General features: G+C 43.6%; 1 protein-coding gene and 2 pseudogenes across 1 annotated transcript in view; all 3 read right to left on the reverse strand.

The window, feature by feature from the left end:
• GCSH (glycine cleavage system protein H) overlaps positions 1-21,993 on the reverse strand; it is a 729,662-nt gene that overhangs the window by 437,946 nt on the left and 269,723 nt on the right. The window lies entirely within an intron of this gene.
• Positions 9,294-16,564, reverse strand: LOC126028461 (short-chain dehydrogenase/reductase family 42E member 1-like; annotated as a pseudogene).
• Positions 16,915-20,665, reverse strand: LOC126028462 (short-chain dehydrogenase/reductase family 42E member 1-like; annotated as a pseudogene).

Genomic DNA, 21,993 nt, shown 5'->3' on the forward strand with positions numbered 1-21,993 from the left:
CTCTCTCTCTCACACACACCCCCTACACTTGTAGCTGTGTTTTCTCCACACTAATATTGGTGGCCGAGACAAAGCAGAGTTCACTGAAAGACTCAAAGACAGAGGAAATTCTGAGCAGTATAGTAGTACAAGGAGAAAATAGTGGTCATTATGGTCCACAAACTGAACACACTCGGGTAAGAAACTGGGGCTCCAGGGAGAAAGGTTCTTTGATCTTATCTGTAGGGTTTAACTTGCTTACAGAAGAAAGATCTTCATGCATCATTTAGATCATGAAGTATGTTAACAATGGGAAACCAAATGAGAAAACAATGAGAAGTCTTCTCTGAGCACCTTGACCCAATGCACCTTCATTCTGTTTTGGTCTTTTATCCCAGTGAGGTTTAACATTTAGACACACGGTTAGAAGAGTTCACAGAGCTCAAAAGGCAAAGAGAGGCAGAGAGGTCCATTTTTTCCTCTTCATGCAACTTGTCATTAAAAGTTGCCCCATTTTCACTGTTCCATTGCATGGAGGTCTCTAAGGCCACAGTAGACAGGGGTGAGGGATAATAGCTTGCAGTTAAAGTAGCTGCTTTACAGGCCTGAGGCTCTGGGTTAGATCCCCAGCAACACACAAAATAAAGTAGCAAAGGCATAGAGAACAGACCTACACCTGTGTTTGAGCACTGGATAAGTAAAACATTTCAATTTAATTAATTCATTCATTCATTCATTTCCATTCAAACCCCAGTTCTGCTCAGTTTATAATCATGCATGGAAATGTCTCAAATTCAACAACTGACTCCGTGCCTCTTCCTAAACCTCACCTACTCCATCTCTAGCCCTCACACCTATTGGCAGAAGTGCTATGGAATGTAAGGGGTTTTGCTGCTTCCCCCAGGCCTTGGTGCCAGGTCACCTGTCCACCTTCTGTGACAGTGCCAGGCTTAAAGTCCTGCATGTGCATCCCTCCCCTGTTTCAATTCCACAGACCCCAGCACCACCAGGGGTTTCTCCTGAGCACAGCCAGGCTTAGTCCCCATGAGCACCACTGCAACATGTGGCCCAACTCCCCACACCCCCATAAAAAGAAATGGGACTGGGTCTAGGCACGTGGGTAGCTGCTTAAGCTCTGCCAGGACCACTGTCACTCACCACCTTTCTCAATGGGCTGTAGAGCCAGGTGAGGGACCTGAGCACTGCCAGGTTTGGCTTGGAACCAAAGAGCAACCATTAAAAAAAAAGTGCGTGTGTGTGTGTGTGTGTGTGTGTGTGTGTGTGTGTGTGTGTGTGTGTATAATGGGGCTAGAGAGATAGCACATCAGGGAGGGTGTTTGTCTTGTATGAGGCCTCCTTAGGTTAGATCCCTGGCATCCTATATGATCTCCCGAGCCTGCCAGGAATAATTTCTGAGCAGAACCAAGAGTAACCCCTGAGTGCCACTGAGTGTGGCCCCAAAACAAAACAAACAAACAAAAATCTAAAAGTATCTTTCCCAGTATCTCAAGTTCTGTGATACACAACTATTGTGTGCTGGCTTTTCAGAAGCAACTAGCTATTATGCATTAGAAGATGACCAGGTTGGGCCGGGAAGGTGGCGCTAGAGGTCTAGAGGTAAGGTGTCTGCCTTGCAAGCGCTAGTGTAGGATGGACCGCGGTTCGATTCCCCCAGCATCCCATATGGTCCCCCCCAAGCCAGGGGCGATTTCTGAGTGCGTAGCCAGGAGTAACCCCTGAGTGTCAAACAGGTGTGAGCCCCCCCCCCCCACAAAAAAAAGATGATGATTGGGTCTGAGCAGATGGCCACAGAGGGATTGGGGGCCCTCTGGCAAGCTGCAGAGGATCAGTTCTGGGACTCAGCACAACTGTTAGCCAGCAAAAGGCATTGCCTGCCTAGGCAGAGGCAGAGGCAGTGGCAGGAGCTCCCTGGATCTTAGGTGCGGTTCTGAGTTCCCACCCCACCCTTCACTTTGCAAAGAACCCAGGAGCCCCTCACAGAGCACAGAGTGGAGAGAAATCAGATTGTCAGCCACCTGGAGTAACTCTTGAGGCTTTGTTGGACGAAGGGTATACATGGTTTCCAGCCTTTGCTGAACTCCTGGAGCTGGGGGTTCACATGGCTGTTTTGACACAAAAAAGCCCTGGAGAAGACCCTGTGCTTCTCTGTGCCATCTCTGCTCAGGAACTGCCTGAGTGTGTCCCATGTTTGACGGTTTGAGATCCACACTGCAGTGCCTATACATGCAGGATACCCACAAGAACTCATCTGTTCTGAGATTTTTGTTTTTGTTTATTTTGGGGGCCATACCCGGCAGTGCACAGGGCTCACTCCTGGCTCTGTGCTCGAGGCTTTTCCTGCTCTGTGCTCCGGGTTCACTCCCTGTGAAGCTTAGTTAACCAACTGTGGTGTCCAAGATCAAATCCTGGTTGGCCACATGTTTAGTGCCCCACCTGTTATGTTATCTCACCAGTCTCCAAGTTAATCTTGAACCAGAACCACAGCTTCTGCTAATATAAAAGACACCTGGATAATTTACCTGAAACACTCCACCCAGTGCTCAGAAATTACTCCTGGCAGGCTCAGGGGACCATATGGGATGCTGGGATTTGAACCAATGACCTTCTGCCTTATAGGCAAATGCCTTACCTCTATGCTATCTCTCTGACCCCTCAGTACAAATTATTTTATGCTCAAAAAACTGTGGAACTGGAGCTGTGGTGCAAGCGGTAGGGAATTTGCCTTGCACGCTCTAACCTAGGACAGACCACGGTTTGATTCCCCAGCCTCTCATATGGTCCCCCTGAGCCAGCAGTGATTTCTGAGCGCATAGCCAGCCAGGAGTAACCCCTGAGCGTCCCTGAGTGTGGCCCCCAAAAATAAAACAAAAAACCAAAAAAAAAAAAAAAAACCCCAAAAAACTGAGCTGGGTTGAAGGTTGACAGGACACAGACTGGAACAAAAAGCACAGTGGGGAGGGCATTTGCCTCCCAAGTGGCCAACTAAATTCAGTCCGCAGCACCCCAGTAAGGCCTCCCAAGCCCATAAGAAGTGTTCCCTGAGTGCAGAGCCACTTAGTGTGGCCCCAAAATAAAAACACTCCCTGCCCTCACATACATTCAAAGAAAGGACAAATAAGTAACTTCAACTTCTAAAAATGAGGCAAGTGAGGCCTGAAAATGTGTTAGTCAAGTCATGGTGGCAGCAACCTACGGTCATTTTCCAGAAGCATTCAGAAAGCCAGTCACCATAAGCCAGTCAAGACACCTCTTCCACCTACCAGTGTTCTTGGAACAGCAATAAGAGAACTTTCCATGACCAGCCAGACTTCTTCCATACCTGAGATGCCCCCCTTCAGAGGCTGGAAGTCTGGCCAGGCCCTCTGTCTCCCTTCCTCAAGTGTTCCTATGTCACGGTACACCTGTTGGTCACAGCTGTCGTCCTGATGGCTAGACAATGCTACCATTGTCTAGAGCATTTCTATGGGACTCTGCCTTCAGAGAATCAAGAATCTTCCTGAAATTAAAACTCACCTACAGTGAGGTTTTATTTTTTCTAATTGTGAATGGCCTCATTAGCTTGACCATCCTTTTCCACTATTAGACTTTTTAGATATTTTCTTGAACTTCACGCTCTCCTCTGAGGCTGAAAGTTGACCAAGACTAAGTACATTCCAGCAATTATGATTTTCTCTGAGGTCACAAAGGCATCCCAGAAAGGTTGGCAGCAATGGCACCTTTAAAATAGAACATTTTATTCTATGGGAAGAACGTTCTCACAAGGAAATCTAATAATGGGATTAATAAATATAATGGCTTATGGGTGTTGAGTGACACTTTATCCTCTTGATCTAACATAAGCCCTTAAAGAATTCTATAAGAAAAGAAAGGTCTGTTTGTTTAAACAGTAAACTTTGCCGTGCAGGTAACAGGGACAAGCTGATGCAATGACCTTATGTCACAGAGGACAAAAATTAATCTTTAGAACAGGCTGTGTATTTTAATTTAATTTTATTTTTAAGTGTTTGGGCCACACATGGTAGCGCTCAGGGGTTACTCCTGGCTCTGTGCTCAGAAATCACTCCTGGCAGGCTCTGGAGACCATATGGGATGCCAGGGATCAAACCTGGATCCATCCTGATTCAGCTGGGTGCAAGGTAAACATCCTACCACTATGCTATCATACTGGTCCATTAGGCTGTATTTTCTTTCTTTCTTTTTTCTTTCTTTATTTTTAAAAAAATCTTTTTAGGCTGTATTTTCTAACACCTCCCCTTTTCAGAAATCTGGCTGTGTTTGGGTGTTTATTTTTCTACGTGTTTCATGTTTCATGGCCTATCATTGTGCATCGAGATGTGCCTTAATGCATTTACAGGAGACAGAGAATCATGGGTCATATAGTCAAGCAGATCACTTTTGAGAATCATGTTCTCAGGTGGTTTCCTCATATGTAAACATGAGGTGAAACAAATAGACCAGATGCCAGAGCCTCATGCCCCCACACACTCAGCAATTGGTCTATGGCCTTCCAGAGCCACAGATAGAAGATATGGGTCTCCCTTGGCCTGAATGTCAGTAAGCGATGCAGTAGAATGGAAACAGGTGTCTATGCCGACTTCCCGGAAATTCAAGTAAGATACCCAACATCTAATCAAAATGCTGTGATTTCAACATAGCTTCTATTATATCTCTTGAAAGTAGAGCTCCAGGAACCAAGTTTTAAATTTTCTTGCTTCATTATTTTTCTGCAATAAGTGCCAGAAGCTAAGAATGCAAATTTAGTCCAAGAACAGATTATTTCTCCTTTTAGATTTTTTTATTCTTTAAAAATGGTTATTGAGTGGTGCTTGCTTTTATTGCTGTAGTGCTCACTGGATATTTTATTTGATATTTCTTTTTGTATTGTTGTGGTGTTTCAGTTTCCTTTTTTCTGTCCTCTTTCAAACTGAGGTTGAAAGCTTCTAGAACAGGGGTCTCAAACTTGCGGCCCGCAGGCCGTTTGCGGCCCTCCATACAACATTTTGTGGCCCGCGGCTGGCCTTCAAATATCTCAGTATTCACGATTATTCACTTACTGAATAATCGCAATAAAAATCGCATTAGTAAGAAAAATTGCATTAAACATTTGCATACCCCGAGCAGTTCCGTTCGGAGTATGCAAATATTTAATGCGATTTTTTGCGATTTTTTTTCTTACTAATGAGATTTTTTATTGTGAATATTCGGTAAGCGAATAATCGCGAATACTTTGTACCTAACGCAGACGTCATTTCCGCTTGCTCCTGCCCGCTGTCTCTTGCATTATCAGAGGCCTAAGAAAGAGAAGGAAGAGAAGGGAGAGAAGTTTATTACAGAATTAGATTTTGTCATACTTTCATCATGACTTCATCAAAGCCTGCAGTGAAGAGAAAGATTGATGACGAGCACAGACAATTTCAGGAAAAGTGGGAGACGCAGTATTTTTTTGTTGAGCACAGGGGCATCTCCACATGTTTTGTTCGCTCAGAGAAAGTTGCAGTGCACAAGGAATACAACTTGAAACGCCATTATTCAACTAAACATGCTGAGGAATGTGCAAAATATCAAGGAAATGAGAGAGCCAAGCGGGTTGCCAGTCTTAAAGCATGTCTAATGAGGCAACAAGATTTCTTCAAGAAAGCAACTAAAGAGAATGTTGCATCAGTTCAAGCTAGTTATGTGGTTAGTGAGATGATTGCTAAGGCAGGGAAACCATTCACAGAAGGAAAGTTTGTTAAAAAATGCATGTTACAGACTGCAAGTATTATTTGTCCAGACAAAAAGGGTCAGTTTAGCAAAATCAGCCTTTCTGCCAACACTGTGGCAAAGCGCATTTCTGACATGTCAAGTGACATTTATCATCAACTGTGTGAGAAAGCCAAATGTTTTGATGCATACTCAGTTGCTCTTGATAAGGGCACAGATATAACAGACACTGCGCAGCTCCCAAATTATGTCCGTGGTGTTGATTGCAATTTTGAATTGACAGAGGAGCTGCTCACAATAATTCCAATGCATGGCCAGACCACCGCTAATGAGATATTTTGGCATCTGTGTGATGCCATTGAGAATGCAGGTTTGCCATGGAAGAGGTTTGTTGGAATAATAACTGATGGAGTGCCATCGATGACAGGGACAAAAAATGGACTAGTGGCACTTGTTCAAAAAAAAAAAACTTGAAGAGGAGGGTCTAGAGAAGGCCATTGCTCTTCACTGCATTATCCATCAGCAGGCCCTTTGCAGTAAATGCCTGCCATGTGACAATGTGATGTCTGCTGTTGTGAAATGCATCAACCAAATCAGATCCAGGGGCTTAAGGCACAGGAGGTTCCGTGCTTTGGTTTTTAGAGGAAATGAAGTCAGAATATGGAGTTGTGCTCTATTTCACTGAGGTACGTTGGCTCAGCAGGGGAAATGTCCTGAAAAGATTTTTTGAATTGAGAGAAGAAGTGAAAGCCTTCATGGAGAAGGATGGGAATGCTGTTTCTGAGTTGAGTGATCACAAATGGCTCATGGACTTAGCTTTTCTTGTTGACATCACACATAAGCTGAATGTACTAAACAAGATGTTACAAGGCCCTGGGCAGCTTATCAGTACTGCCTATGACAACGTGAGAGCATTCTCCACAACACTTGTGTTATGGAAATCTCAGCTCTCTCAGACAAACTTTTGCCATTTCCCAGCATGCAAGGAACTTGTGGATGCAGGCATACCATTCAGTGGTGAGAAATATGTTGATGCTATTTTTAAGCTAGATAGGGAATTTGATCACAGATTTGCAGACTTCAGAAAGCACAGAGCCACTTTCCAAATTTTTGTGGACCCCTTTTTCTTTGATGTGCAAGATGCCCCTCCTGTGCTTCAAATGGAGCTCATTGACCTGCAATGCAACTCTGATCTCAAAGCCAAGTTCAGGGAGATTAGTGGAAAAGCAGACATGCATGGGCAATTTTTGAGAGAATTGCCCCCCAGCTTCTCTGAGCTTTCCCGAATGTTCAAGTGTACCATGTGCCTTTTTGGGAGCACATATTTATGTGAAAAGTTATTCTCCACATTGAACTTCAATAAGTCAAAGTATAGGTCTAGACTTAATGATGATCATCTTCAAGCCATACTGAGGGTCTCAAATGCTTCCTCTCTAAAGCCAAATGTGGTTCAGATTTGTGAGAAGAAGTGCTGTCAATCTCTGGCAGAAAGGAATAGGCAAAAGATGCCATGTTCAGAAGAACTGTTTATGATCTTCACTCAATGTTCTATTCATGTTCAGAAGAAATAATTAAAACTATTAATAATGACATTTGAGGGCTTTTTTTTTTGTGAAATCCCTTATGTGGCCCTGCCTCACCCTGACTTTACCTCATGCGGCCCCCAGGTAAATTGAGTTTGAGACCCCTGCTCTAGAAGGACTCCGCCCATTTTTGGCTTATTTGATTTTTACCCCATTTTTTTTTTTTTTTTGGGTCACACCGGCAGTGCTCAGGGGTTATTCCTGGCTCCGTGCTCAGAAATTGCTCCTGGCAGGCACCGGGGACCATATGGGACGCCGGGATTCGAACCGATGACCTCCTGCATGAAAGGCAAACACCTTGCCTCCATGCTATCTCTCCGGCCCCGATTTTTACCCCATTTTATTACTTTTCTTTCCTTCAAATAAAACCACATAACTTGAACTATCTAGTTCTGCCTCTCAAATAGAGGGGAAAATAGGGAGGGGTGGTACCAGGACCAAACAGATATATGATCACTAAATAGTAAGCTAGACACAGAGGGGACCACCTATTCTAGCAGCCCAGGGTGTGAAGGTGGGGGATATGGGATGTAAGATGGGAACGGGGGGTGAAGGGAGGACAAATTTGGTGATGAGAATTCCCCTGATTCAATGTTAATATGTACCTAAAATTCTACTGTGAAATATATGTAAGCCAATATGGTCAAAATAAAAATTATATATTAAAAATGGTTATTAGAGGACCCGGAGAGATAGCACAGTGGCATTTGCCTTGCAAGCAGCCAATCTAGGACCAAAGGTGGTTGGTTCGAATCCCGCTGTCCCATAAGGTCCCCCGTGCCTGCCGGGAGATATTTCTGAGCAGACAGCCAGGAGTAACCCCTGAGCAACGCTGGGTGTGGCCCCAAAACCAAAATAATAATAATAATAATAATAATAATAATAATAAATGGTTATTAGAGTTAAGGTAATATGTTTATAAGGGTGCTGACATTGATGACCTTATTTCTGAAGAAGCAGTTTGAAAAGTCAAAATTGGGTACCAATTATCTGTATTTATCTAACAATGCTATGTTTTTTTTTGTTTTTTTTTGTTTTTGGGCCACACCCTGTGACGCTCAGGGGTTACTCCTGGCTATGCGCTCAGAAGTTGCTCCTGGGGCCGGAGAGATAGCATGGAGGTAAATGTTTGCCTTTCATGCAGGAGGTCATCGGTTCGAATCCCGGCATCCCATATGGTCCCCCGTGCCTGCCAGGAGCAATTTCTGAGCATGGAGCCAGGAGTAACCCCTGAGCACTGCCGGGTGTGGCCCAAAAACCACAAAAAAAAAAAAAAAAAAAAAAAAAGAAGTTGCTCCTGGCTTCTTAGGGGACCATATGGGACACCGGGGGATCGAACCGCGGTCCGTCCTAGGCTAGCGCAGGCAAGGCAGGCACCTTACCTCCAGCGCCACCGCCCGGCCCCCCCAATGCTATGTTTTAACATTAAAAACAGTCTTAAAACTTTTCCTTAAAATTATCTCCTTTTTTGTTTTTTTTTTTGAGCCACACCTGGTGTTGCTCAGGGGTTACTCCTGGCTGTGCTCAGAAATAGCTCCTGGCAGGCACGGGGGACCATATGGGACACAGGGATTCGAACCAAACACCTTTGGTCCTGGATCGGCTGCTTGCAAGGCAAACGCTGCTGTGCTATCTCTCCGGGCCCACCTTAAAATTATCTCAGCAATGGAGCTGGAGCCATAGTGCAGTGGGGAGGGAGTTTGCTTATATGAGGCTCACCTAGGTTCAAGCCCCAGCATCCGGTAGGGTCCCCTGAGCCTGCTAGCAGTGATTCCTGAGCACAGAGCTTGGACTATCCCGAGTGTCACCAAACAAACAAAAATTATCTTAGCAATGGATGAGCAATGGATTCTTTTGTCCTTCCCTAGCAGTGAAAGAATCATAGAAGGAGCCAGGCAAGAGCTACCACCAGTACGAGGAAGACCAGCCTGTACCAGCCCACATGGCTCCAGCATTTATGCACTGGGCTCGAACACAGTGATCTTGGACTCGAAACCCAGCCACAACTTACCGAAGGTGAAAGGGCTGTGCCACATAGCCCAGCTCCTTCCTGGGTTTGTTCAGACTGAAGTAATATATGACACCAGTTTTGTACATCTCAGTGTGGATGAAAAGGGCTGGAAGTTGCAGAGCCCACTCAGGACACTATGGGTGCCCTCGTTGAGCCCAGCCAGGCTGGAAATGAGGGACAGTGGCAGGCACAGTGAGGGGAACATGTAGGCCAGACCCTCCACCAGAGGCTGAAAAATTCAAACTTGTTCATGGGGCGGCCATTGAGATAAAGTAGGCCTGGCCTGCAGTGATGTGCTTTGTGGAGGCAATGTGGAAGAGCAGGTGACTTCTTGGTCCCTCTGGTCTTTTGCGATATTTGACTGGTGGCTAATGTCCCCATGGATGAACCTAATTCCTTCAGGGATGGGTGTGTGTGGATGTTAAAAGAATCATACACACATACCCTTCTGTCTCAGAGCACAGCCTATGCTAGAGTGAGAAGAGGCTGGGTTAGGTTAGGCCCCTGAATCTTGGCTTGACACATTCCAGGAACCTGACTTTCCACATCCATCGTTGATGATCTTGTGCAAAGAGCTCAAAAGTGAGTATTCTTTGGGGAGCTGGTGTGATAGTACAGTGGGAAGGTTGTTGGCCTTGCATGAGGCCAACCCAGGTTCTATCTCTTATCTTAGAGCGTCCCCTAAGTATCACTAGGAGTGAGCCCTGAGTGCAGAGCCAGGATAAAGCCCTGAACACAGCTGGATGTCCCCATCCCTTCAAAATACCCAAAACTAAAAGTGAGAATTTTTTAAATATAAAATCTTTATTTAAGCACCATGATTATAAACATTTCTGTAGTTGGGTTTTAGTTATATAATAATTTAAAAAAAAAACCTCCTTGACCAGTGCAACATTCTCATCACTGATGCCTCCATCTAACTCTCCCCCAACCCCCCCCCCCCGCCTATATTTAAGGTAGGCATTCTATTTAAAATGTGAGAATTCTTAACATCTACTCAGATTACCATAGGAGAGATTTTATCCTTTAAGACAAAAGGTGTCTGTGAACAATACTGCACTCTCCCCCTCCGATGTCCACTAATGGACTCTCTGGGTGTCTGTAGGCAATAACTGGGAAGGATGGGTGACCAGTACTTTCTGGTCATTTAATTCCCCTCCTGGATAAAATGGCTTTGTAAAGAGTTTCTCTTAAGGTTGACTAGATCTGTATTTCATCTATATTGAAATATATCTCTATGTATCTAGATATAGGAAATATAAAATGTATATAAAATATGTATTTTTTTTTTTTGGTTTTTTGGGCCACACCCGGTGACGCTCAGGGGTTACTCCTGGCTATGCGCTCAGAAGTCGCTCCTGGCTTGGGGGACCATATGGGACGCCGGGGGATCGAACCGCGGTCCGTCCTAGGCTAGCGCAGGTAAGGCAGGCACCTTACCTCCAGCGCCACCGCCCGGCCCCTAAAATATGTATTAAAATATATATTCTATTTTGGTTTGGGGGCCAAACCCAGCAGTGCTCAGGGGTTATTCCTGGCTCTGTGCTCAGAAATTGCTCCTGCCAGGCTCTGGGGACCATATGGGAATGCCAGGAATTGAACCCAGGTCTGTCCCAGGTCAGCTGGGTGCAAGGCAGACATCTTAGCACTATGCTATCACTCTGGCCCATTATGCTGTATTTTTTAATACTTACCCTTTTGAGGAATCTGGCTGAGTCTGAGTGTGGGTTTTTCTACATGATCCATGGCTAGAGCCTATCATTGAGCATCAGGATGTACCTTAATGTATTTACAGGAGACAGAGAATCATGAGTCACCTGGTCATGGGGATTCCTTTTGAGAATCATGTTTTCAGGTGATTTCCTCATTTGCAAACATGAAGTGAATCACATAGACCAGATGCCAGAGCCTCATGCCCAGACCCTCCACCAGATTCTGGCAGAATTCAAACTTGTTCACTGGGTGGCCACTGAGATAAAATAACTTGGCCTGTGGAGTTGTGCGTTGTGGGCAATCAGAACCTCTGAGACCAGAATATGAACCTGTACCAAGTTATCTACACAGTCAAACTCCCCCAGGCACTCCTTGTATACAAACTTTAATATGCCTTCCTTGACATAACTCATAATCCTGGGGAGGTGCTGTTGCTTTTCAGGCCCATAGATGCCAACCGAACTCAGTGAACAGGTCCACAACTCTTGACTTCCTTTCAGCATGAGCCTATTGTCTTCCAGAACCTTCTTTGCAATCAACTTGGTCTGGGAGTAGTGGTTGGAAACAAGTGGAAGCAGAGATAAACAGATGGGAATATATCAAGCTCAGAAGCTTCTGCACCTCAAAGGAAACAGTGCCCAGGATACAAAAGCCACTCACTAAGTGGGAGAAATCATTCACCCAATACCCATTAAATAAGGGGCTATATCCAAAATATACAAGGCACTGATGGAACTTTATAAGAAAAAAAATGTAATCCCATCAAAAAATGGGGAGAAGAAATGAACAATTTCTCAAAGAAGAAACACAAATGGTCAAAAGGCACATGAAAAAAAAATGCTCCACATCACTAATCATCAGGGAGATGCAAATCAAAATAACTATGAGGTACCATCTCACATCACAGAGATTGGTGCACAGCACACAAGCAGTGCTGGTGGGGATGTGGAGAGAAAAGAACACTTATCCACTGCTGGTTGGATTGCCATCTATTCCAACCTTTATGGAAAGCGATGTGGAGAGTCCTCCAAAAACTGGAAATTGAGCTACCACATGATACAGCTATACCACTCCTAGGAATATAACCTAGGAACACAAAAATACAATGCAAAAATCTCTTCCTCACACCTATATTCATTGCAGTACTATTTACAATAGCCAGACTCTGGAAACAACCAAGATGCCCTTCAACAGATGAATGGCTAAAGAAATTGTGGTACATATACACAATGGAATATTATGCAGTTGTCAGGAGATGAAGTCATAAAATTTTCCTATACATGGATGTACATGGAATCTATTATGCTGAGTGAAATAAGTCAGAGAGAGAGAGAGAGAGATAGACTCAGAATACTATCACTCATCTATGGGTTTTTAAGAAAAATAAAAGACATTCTTGTAGTAATTTTCAGAGACAAAAGAGAGGAGGGCTAGAAGTTCCAGCCCACTACATAAAGCTCACCACAAAGAATGGTGAGTGCATTTACAGAAATAATTACATTGAGAACTGTCATAACAATGTGAATGAATGAGGGAAGCAGAAAACCTGTCTAGTGCATAGGCGGGGGTGGGGAGTGGAGGAGGGAGATTGGGACATTGGTGATGGGAATGTTGCATTGGTGAAGGGGGGGTGTTCTCTACATGACTGAAATCCAACCACAATCATGTTTGTAATCAAGGTGTTTAAATAAAGATATTAAAATTAAAAAAGGAAAAAATATACCTAAGCAGAAAAAAAATAAAATTAATAATAAAAAAAAGAGTAGTGGTTGGGTGGAGGTGGAAGGGGAGGTAAAGCAGTGACTTGTTTCCATTTCAGATCACTTGGCCTATAAAAACCATGTTGACTATGCTGGTGTAGACCAGCCCTGGGAGACCCTCAGGATGACATTGGTGTCACTCACATTCACTTCCTCAAACTGCTCCCAGTCCAGCTGCTCCTGACATGCTGTAGGAGGCGATGTGGAAAAGCAGGTGACTTCCTGGTCCCTCAGGCCTTTCTCCATCTCTGACTGGCGGCTAATGTTCCCCTGGATGAACCTGATCCCTTCAGGGATGGGGCGTTTGTGGCTCCAGATGTTAAAAGAATCTCACACACACACACACACACACACACACACACACACACACACACACACACACACACACACACACACACACACACAACTCTTCTGGCTCAGAGCACAGCCATGCTGGAATGAGAAGAGGCTAGATTAGGTCAGACACTGGAGTCTTGGTTTAACACGTTCTAGACCCCTGACTTTCCACATCCATTGTTTTGTTTTTTGTTTTTTGTTTTTTTTGGTTTTTGGGCCACACCCGGCGGTGCTCAGGGGTTACTCCTGGCTTTCTGCTCAGAAATAGCTCCTGGCAGGCACGGGGGACCATATGGGACACAGGGATTCGAACCAAACACCTTTGGTCCTGGATCGGCTGCTTGCAAGGCAAACACCGCTGTTCTATCTCTCCGGGCCCCACATCCATTGTTGACAATCTGACTTGTTCAAAGAGCTCAAAAGTGAGAATTCTTTTTTTTTTGTTTGTTTGTTTTGGTTTTTGTTTGTCTGTTTTTTGGGCCACACCATTTGACGGTCAGAGGATACTTCTGGCTATGTGCTTAGAAATAGTTCCTTGCACTTGGATTAGACAAACTATTTTGCCGGAGCCTAGAACTGGTCTTATGCCAGGAAACTTCAGGGGTAAGGCCTCCTTGTATTTAGTCCAAGGCTTTTCCTTTCCATGTCACCCATATTTTGGTGGGCCTATGCAAACAATAATTGCCACTCTAACACTGTTTTTACTTTGCTCCTTTGACTCTATACCTTTAAAAAAACTACTTAAACTTTTGAGGTTAACATAAACTAATATGCATATGCATGGAAATGTAAAAAATACTATGCCTTAAATGTTAAAGGAGTTACACAAATATCATGGCTTTAAATTGCTTTATGTACCACTGAGAAATGTTATAATGTACATCTGGAGACTTGAGGGATGAAGTAATTGTACATGCATTCTGTTTTATTTCTTCTTAATGTTCCTTGACTGTATGTTCAAAATTAAGGTGTCAGCAATGGGATTTCTTCTGAGAACTCTGTTTATTGGTGATTGTCCTTCCACAGTAACTTTACCTTGTCCTCTTCCTTTGCATCATTGTTCTCATAATTAAAAATAAAAAAAAAGTTAAAAAAAAAAAGAAATAGCTCCTTGATGGGGGGGGGGGCATATGGGACTTCAGGGATTGAACCACAGTCCGTGCTAGGTTAGTGCTTGCAAGGCAGACATCTTACCTCCAGCGCCACCACTCTGGCCCCTAAAAGTGAGAATAGTTTGGGGAGGGGCTGGAGTGATAGTACAGTGGGAAGGTTGTTGGCCTTGCATGAGGCCAACCCAGGTTCTATCTCTTATCTTAGAGGGTCCCCCAAGTATCACTAGAAGTGAGCCCTGAGTGCAGAGCCAGGACAAAACCCTGAACACAGCTGGGTGTGTCCCCATTCCTCCAAAATAACCAATACTAAAAGTGAGAATTTTTTAAAATATAAATATCTTTATTTAAGCACCATGATTACAAGCATTTCTGTAGTTGGGTTTTAGTTATATAATAATAATAATAATAATAATAATAATAAAGAACATCCCCATTCACCAGTGCAACATTCTCAGCACCAATGCCTCCATCTACCTCCTCTTCCACCCCCTACCTGTATTCAAGGTCGGCATTCTATTTCAAATGTGAGAATTCTTAACATCTACTCAGATTATCATGGGAGAGATTTTATCCTCTAAGACAAAAGGTGTCTATGAAAAATACTCCACCCTCCCTATCCAATGTCCACTAATGGACTCTCTGGTGTCTGTAGGCAATAACTGGGAAGGATGGGTGACCAGTACTTTCTGGTTATTTAATTCCCCTTCTAAATGGAATGATTTGTAAAAAGTCTATTAAGGTCAAATAGATCTGTATTTCATCTATATTGAAATATATCTCTATGTATCTGGATATATAAAATATAAATGGATATCAAAATATGTATTGAAATATATATTTTTTTTGTTTGGGGGGCCACACCCAGCAGTGCTCAGTGGGTACTCCTGGTTCTGTGCTCAGAAATTGCTCCTGGAAGGCTCTGGGGACGATATGGGATCGAACCTGGGTCCATCCTGGGTCTGCTAGGTGCAAGGCAAACATTCTAACACTATGCTATCACTCTGGCCCATTAGGCTGTATTTTCTCACACCTTCCCTCTTCAGGAATCTGGCCAAGTTTGGTTGTTTCTTTTTTCCACATGTTTCATGGCTAGAGCCTTTCTTTGTGCATTGAGATGTGCCTTAATGCATTTACAATAGGGCAGAACGTTGGAGCAAGCGGTAAGGCATCTTTGCCTGAACTACCTAGGAAGGATGGCGGTTCAATCCTGCAGCGTGCCATATGGTCCCCAAGCCAGGTACGATTTGTAAGTGCATAGCCAAGAATAACTCCTGAGCATCATTGATGTAGCCCAAAAAGAAAAAAAAATGCATTTACAGGAGACAGAGAATCATAGGTCACCTAGTCATGGGGATCCCTTTTGAGAATCATGTTCTCAGGTGATTTACTCATGTGCAAACATGAAGTGAATCACATAGACCAGATGCCAGAGCTTCATGCCCCCATACACTCAGAATTAGTCTATGGCCTTCCAAAGCCACAGATAGAAGATATGTGTATGCCCTTGGCCTGAATGTCAGTAAGCGATTTAGTAGAATGGAAAGAGGTGTCTATGCTTGACTTCCTGGAAATTTAAGTGAGATAACCCCCCTCTAATCTAAATGTTGTAATTTGAACATAGCTTCTATTATATTCCTTGAATGTAGGGCTCCAGGAACCAAGTTTTAAATTTCCCTGCTTCTTTTGATTTTTCTGCAATAAGTGCTAGAAACTAAGAATATGGATTTAGTCCAAGAACAGATTATTTCTCTTTAAATTTTTTTTATTCTTTAAAAAAGGTTATTAGAGTTAAGGTAATAGGTTTATAAGGATGCTGACATTGATCACCTTATTTCTGAAGAAGCAGTTTGAAAAGTCAAAATTGGATACCAGTTATTGGTATTTATCTATTAATACAATGTTTTTGTTTTCTTTTTTTTTGTTTTTGGGCCACACCCGGCACTGCTCAGGGGTCACTCCTCGCTGTCTGCTCAGAAATAGCTCCTGGCAGGCACGGGGGACCATATGGGACCGGGATTCGAATCAACCACCTTTGGTCCTGGATCGGCTGCTTGCAAGGCAAACGCCGCTGTGCTATCTCTCCGGGCCCCGCAATACAATGTTTTAGCATTAAAAAGAAAAGTCTTAAAACTTTTTCTTAAAATTACCTCAACATAGGGGCTGGAGAGATAGCATGGAGGTAAAGCATTTGCCTTGCATGCACAAGGTCAGTGGTTCAAATACCAGCATCCCATATGGTCCCCTGAGCCTGCCAGGAGTGACTTCTGAATATAGAGCCTGAGTGTGGCTGGGTGTGACCCAAAAACCAAAACCAAAACCAAAACCAAAACAAAATTACCTCAACATTGGAGCTGGAGCTATAGCATAGTGGGGAAGGAATTTGCTTGCATGTGGACCCCCACCCCCAGGTTCAATACCCAGCATCCCATATGGTCCGCTGAGCCTGCCAGGAGTGATTCCTGAGCACAGAGCCTGGATTATCCCCTGAGTGCCACCTGGTGTGGCCCCTCAACCAACCAACCAACCAAAAATTATCTCAGTAAGGGATCAGCAATAGACTCTCTTGCCCTTCCATCACAGTGACAGAATCATAGAAGGAGCCAGGCAAGAGCAACCACCAACAAGATGAAGACCAGCCCATCCTAACCCACATGGCCCCTGCACTCATGCACTGGGTTTCAACAGTGACCCTGGACTCAAAACCCAGTCACAAATTTCTGAAGGTCATGGGGCTGTGGCTCATAGCCCAACTCCTTCCTGGCTTTGTCCAGATTGATGTAATGTGTGACATCAGTTTTGTACATCTCATTGTGGGTGAGATAGGGCTTGAAGTTGCAGAACCTGCTCAGGACACCATGGGTATCCTCATTGAGTCCTTCAGGTCTGAGATGAGGGACAGTGGTAATCACAGTGAGGGGAACATGTAGCCTAGACCCTCCACCAGAGGCTGGAAGAATTCAAACTTGTTCACTGGGCGGCCATTGAGATAAAGTAGGCCTGGCCTCTGGTGATGTGGCCTTATGGGCAGTCAGGACCTTCAAGGCCATAATATGAGCCTGTACCAAGTTAGCCACATGGACAATCTTCACCAGGAATTCCAGATCCTTGTATACAAATTTTAATAGGCCTTGCTTGACATACTCTCAATCCTGGGGAGGTGCTGTTGCTCCTCAGGCCAATAGATCCCAACCAAACTCAATGTACAGGTCCTCAACATTTCTTGACTTCCTTCCAGCATGGGTCCATTGGCTTCCAGAACCTTCTTCTCTGCAACTTACTTGGTCTGAGAGTAGTGGTTGGAATGGAGGTGGAAGGGGAGGTAAAGCAGTGACTGGTTTTCATCAGATCACTTGGCCTCCGAACCCCATGTTGACTGGACTGGTGTAGACCAGCTCTGGGAGACCCTCAGGATGACATTGGTGCCACCCACATTCAGGTCCTCAATCTGCTCCCGGTTGAGCTGCTCCTGGCCCGACGTGTTGTAGGAGGCGATGTGGAAGAGCAAGTGACTTCCTGATCTCTCAGGCCTTCCTCCATGTCTGACTGTTGGCTAATGTCCCCCTATCAGTGGTCCTCAAACTATGGCCCACGGGCTACATATTGTATTTGTATATGTTTTGTTTCTTCATTGCAAAATAAGATATATGCAGTATGCATAAGAATTCGTTCATAAGTTTTGTTTTTACTATAGTCAGACCCTACAATGGTCTGAGGGACAGTGAACTGGCCCCCTGTTTAAAAAGTTTGAGGACCCCTGCTAGATGAACCCAATTCCTTCAGGGATGGGGAGTATGGGCTGTGGAAGTTAAAAGAATCACATACATGCACCCTTCTTCTCAGAGCACATCCCATGCTGGAGTGAGAAGAGGCTGGGTTAGGTCAGACCCTGGAGTCTGACTTAATATGTTCCAAGCCCCTGACTTTCCACCTCTATTGTTGACCATCTGACTTGTGCAAAGTGCTCAAAAGTGAGAATCCTTTGTTTGTGGGTGCTGGAGTGATAGTACAAGTAGGAAGGTTGTTGGGCTTGCATGTGGCCAACTCAGGTTCTATCTCTTATTTCAGAGGGTCCCAGAGTATCTCTAGGAGTGAGCCTTGAATGCAGAGCCAGGACAGAACCTTGAACACAGCTGGGTGTGTCCCCACCCCTCCAAAAATATCCCAAACCAAAAGTGAGAATTCTTTTTTTTTTATAAATATCTTTATTTAAGCACCATGATTACAAGCATGTCTGTAGTTGGATTTCAGTTATATGATAATAGTAATAATAATAATAATAATAAAAAAGAACATCTCTCTTCTCTAGTGCAACATTCTCAGCACACCAATGCCTCCATCTCCCTCTTCCTCTACCCGCTGCCTGTATTCAAGGCAGGCATTCTATTTCAAATGTGAGAATTCTTAACATATACTCAGATTACCATGGGAGAGATTTTACCCTCTAAGACAAAAGGTATCTAAGAACAATACTGCACCCTCCATCTCCAATGTCCACCAATGGATTCTCTGAGTGTCTGTAGGCAATAACTAAGAAGGATGGGTGACCAGTACTTTCTGGTCATTTAATTCCCCTCCTGAATGGAATGGTTTGTAAAGAGTTTCTCTTAAAGTCAAATAGATCTGTATTCCATCTATATTGAAATATATCTCTATGTATCTAGATATATATTAAATATAAAATGCATATCAAAATATGTATTGAAATATATATATTGGTATATTGGTTTGGGGGCAGCGCTCAGGTATTTCTCCTGGCTTTGTGCTCAGAAATTACTCCTGGCAGGCTCAGGGAGCCATATTGGATGCCGGGTATCAAACCCAGGACTATCTTGGGTCGGCCATGTACATGCAAATGCCCTCCCTCTGGCCCTTATATATATCACTTATAAAGATCATAATATATTATATATCACTTTGGCCCTTATATATATTTCTATATATTCAAATGAAATAGGAAATTTATCTATCTATATTGAAAAATATATCTCAAGCTGAAAGACTGGATGTTTGAAGATATCTGAACAATGATTCCAGATCTAATATTACACAAACAAGTATAAAGTCAACACTGGATCAAGGTCAGAGTTCAAATGACCAGATTCTTTATTTTTTTTGGTTTTTGGTCCACACTCGGCGGCGTTCAGTGGTTACTCCTGGCTTTGTGCTCAGAAATTGTTCCTGGCAGGCTCGGGGGACCATATGGTATGCTGGAATTTCACCCCAGTCTATTCCGGGTTGGCCACATGCAAGGCAAATGCCCTACCTCTGTGCTATCTCTTTGGTCCCAGAAATGACCAGTTTCTAAGACCAGTTTTTAGTTTGACCAGTTTCCAGTGGACATAGTTCCATGGACATAGTTTATAGATCCACTGACTGGAAGCCAAAATAGCCTCCTCCTCCTGTGATGCAGAACTGTTTCCTTCAGAAAGTCCTGGGTACTGGGGCTACTGGGTTAGGTACTGGACCTATGAGGAAGAAGTAGCAGACACAGACACTAAAAGATGTTGGCAGAACTGAAAAAGAAAAAGAGCTCAGAACTGAAACTGAAAAAAAGAGCTCAAAACTGAAAAAGAAAAAAAGAGACCCAGGGGTCTCTCCTTGGTGCTGGGATGTATCTATTCAGTTTCCTGTTCCTTGATTTCTTGGACTTCGAATATCTCCTCTACCATGTAGGGCAGTAAATCTGCCCTAAATAGAAGGTCAATGGGGAACTTCAGAAGAATGTAGCTAGGAGCATTTTGAAAACCCGAGAGCGCTGCTAGAGTACACCTTTCAGAGTGTGTGTGTGTGTGTGTGTGTGTGTGTGTGTGTGTGTGTGTGAGAGAGAGAGAGAGAGAGAGAGAGAGAGAGAGAGAGAGAGAGAGAGAGAGAGAGAATATAGTGGGGAGGGTGCTTGCCTTATATAGAACAGCAGAGAAGGCATTTGCCTTGCTGGTAGTTGTCCTGAGTTCAGCCCCCAGTAGTACCTCATATCATCCCCCAAACACTGTAGGAATGATTCCTGAGTGAAGTGCCAAAAGTAAGTCCTGAGCACTGCCAGCTCTCCCAACTCCCTAGAAAGTCCACCAAGAATAAAAAAAACAAAACAAAACAAAAAATCAATCCTCCCACCCCAAGTATGAAGCTGAGGCCATTGGTTCAATCTCATCCCATACCAGGATCCTGATTTTTTTTTTTTTTTTTGGTTTTTGGGTCACACCCGGCAGCGCTCAGGGGTTACTCCTGACTCTATGCTCAGAAATCGCCCTTGGCAGGCACAGGGGACCATATGGGATGCCGGGATTTGAACCATGGTCCTTCTGCATGAAAGGCAAATGCCTTACCTCCATGCTATCTCTCCGGTCCCAGGATCCTGATTTGATGCCAGTGGTTCTTTGGCTGGGACTCCAGTACCACAGTCAGGATGCAGTTGTCAGTGCCCTGCAACGAAGAGTGTGTGGGCACCATGGCTGAAGCAAGTGTTCCTGGTGGCACCAGAGCTGAGTGAGTGGGAAAGGGACAGAGGCAACAGTAAACGGAAGGGGCAGAAATAAGATGAACATAGGAACCCAAGTTACAGCAAGCAAAAGTGAGAAAGTGAGAGAGCTCTTCCTCCCTCCCTCTCTTCCTCTCTCTCCCTCCCTCCCTCCTTTCCCCCTCCCTCTCTCCTTCCTTCCTTTCTCTTTCTCTTTCCATTTCTTCCTTCCTTCCTCCCTTCCTTTCTTTGTCTTTCTTTCTTTTCTTTCTCTTCTTTCTTTTCTTTCTTCTTTCTTTCTTTCTTTCTTTCTTTTCTTTCTTCTTTCTTTCTTTCTTTCTTTCTTTCTTTCTTTCTTTCTTTCTTTTTCTTTCTTTCTTTCTTTCTTTCTTTCTTTCTTTCTTTCTTCTTTCTTTCTTTCTTTCTTTCTTTTCTTTCTTTTTCTTTCTTTCTTTCTTCTTTTCTTTCTTCTTTTCTTTCTCTTCTTTCTTTTCTTCCCTCCTTCTTTCCTTCCTTCCTTCCTTCCTCCTTCCTTTCTTTTCTTTCTTTCTTTTCTTTCTTCTTTCTTTTTCTTCTTTCTTTTTTCTTTTTTTTTCTCTTTCTTTCTTTCTTTCTTTCTTTCTTTCTTCTTTCTTTCTTCTTTCTTTTTTCTTTCTTCTTTCCTTCATTCTTTCTTTCTTTCTTTCTTTCTTTCTTTCTTTCTTTCTTTCTTTCTTTCTTTCTTTCTTTCTTTCTTTCTTTCTTTCTTTCTTTCTCTTTCTTTATCTTTCTCTTTCTTTCTCTATCTTTCTTTCTTCCTTCCTTCCTTCTTTTCTTCCTTTCTCCCTTTCTTCCTTCCTCCCTTCCTTTCTTTTTCTCTCTTTCTTTCCCTTCCTTCCTTCCTTCCTTCCTTCCTTCCTTCCTTCCTTCCTTCCTTCCTTCCCTTCCTTCCTTCCTTCCTCCTTCCTTCCTTCCTTCCTTCCTTCCTTCCTTCCTTCCTTCCTTCCTTTCCTTCCTTCCTTCCTTCCTTCCTTCCTTCCTTCCTTCCTTCTTTCTTCTTCTTCTTTCTTCTTCTTCCTTTTTCTTTCTTTCTTTCTTTCTTTCTTTCTTTCTTTCTTTCTTTCTTTCTTTCCGTTCTTTCTCTCTTTATTTCTCTTTTTCTCTATGTCTTTTTCTTTGTCTCGTTCTTTTTTCTTTCTCTTTCTCTGTCTCTCATTCCCCCCACCCCACCCCTTTTATAATGACTCTCTAGAATTCTCTTCCAAGTCCAACAGTTGTTAGAAGTGACACAACTCAAAAGAACCTCATAACAACTAAAGCATCTTCTTAATCATTGGGGCAG

The sequence above is a fragment of the Suncus etruscus genome, chromosome 14, assembly GCF_024139225.1.
Source record: "Suncus etruscus isolate mSunEtr1 chromosome 14, mSunEtr1.pri.cur, whole genome shotgun sequence".
Taxonomy (NCBI): domain Eukaryota; kingdom Metazoa; phylum Chordata; class Mammalia; order Eulipotyphla; family Soricidae; genus Suncus; species Suncus etruscus.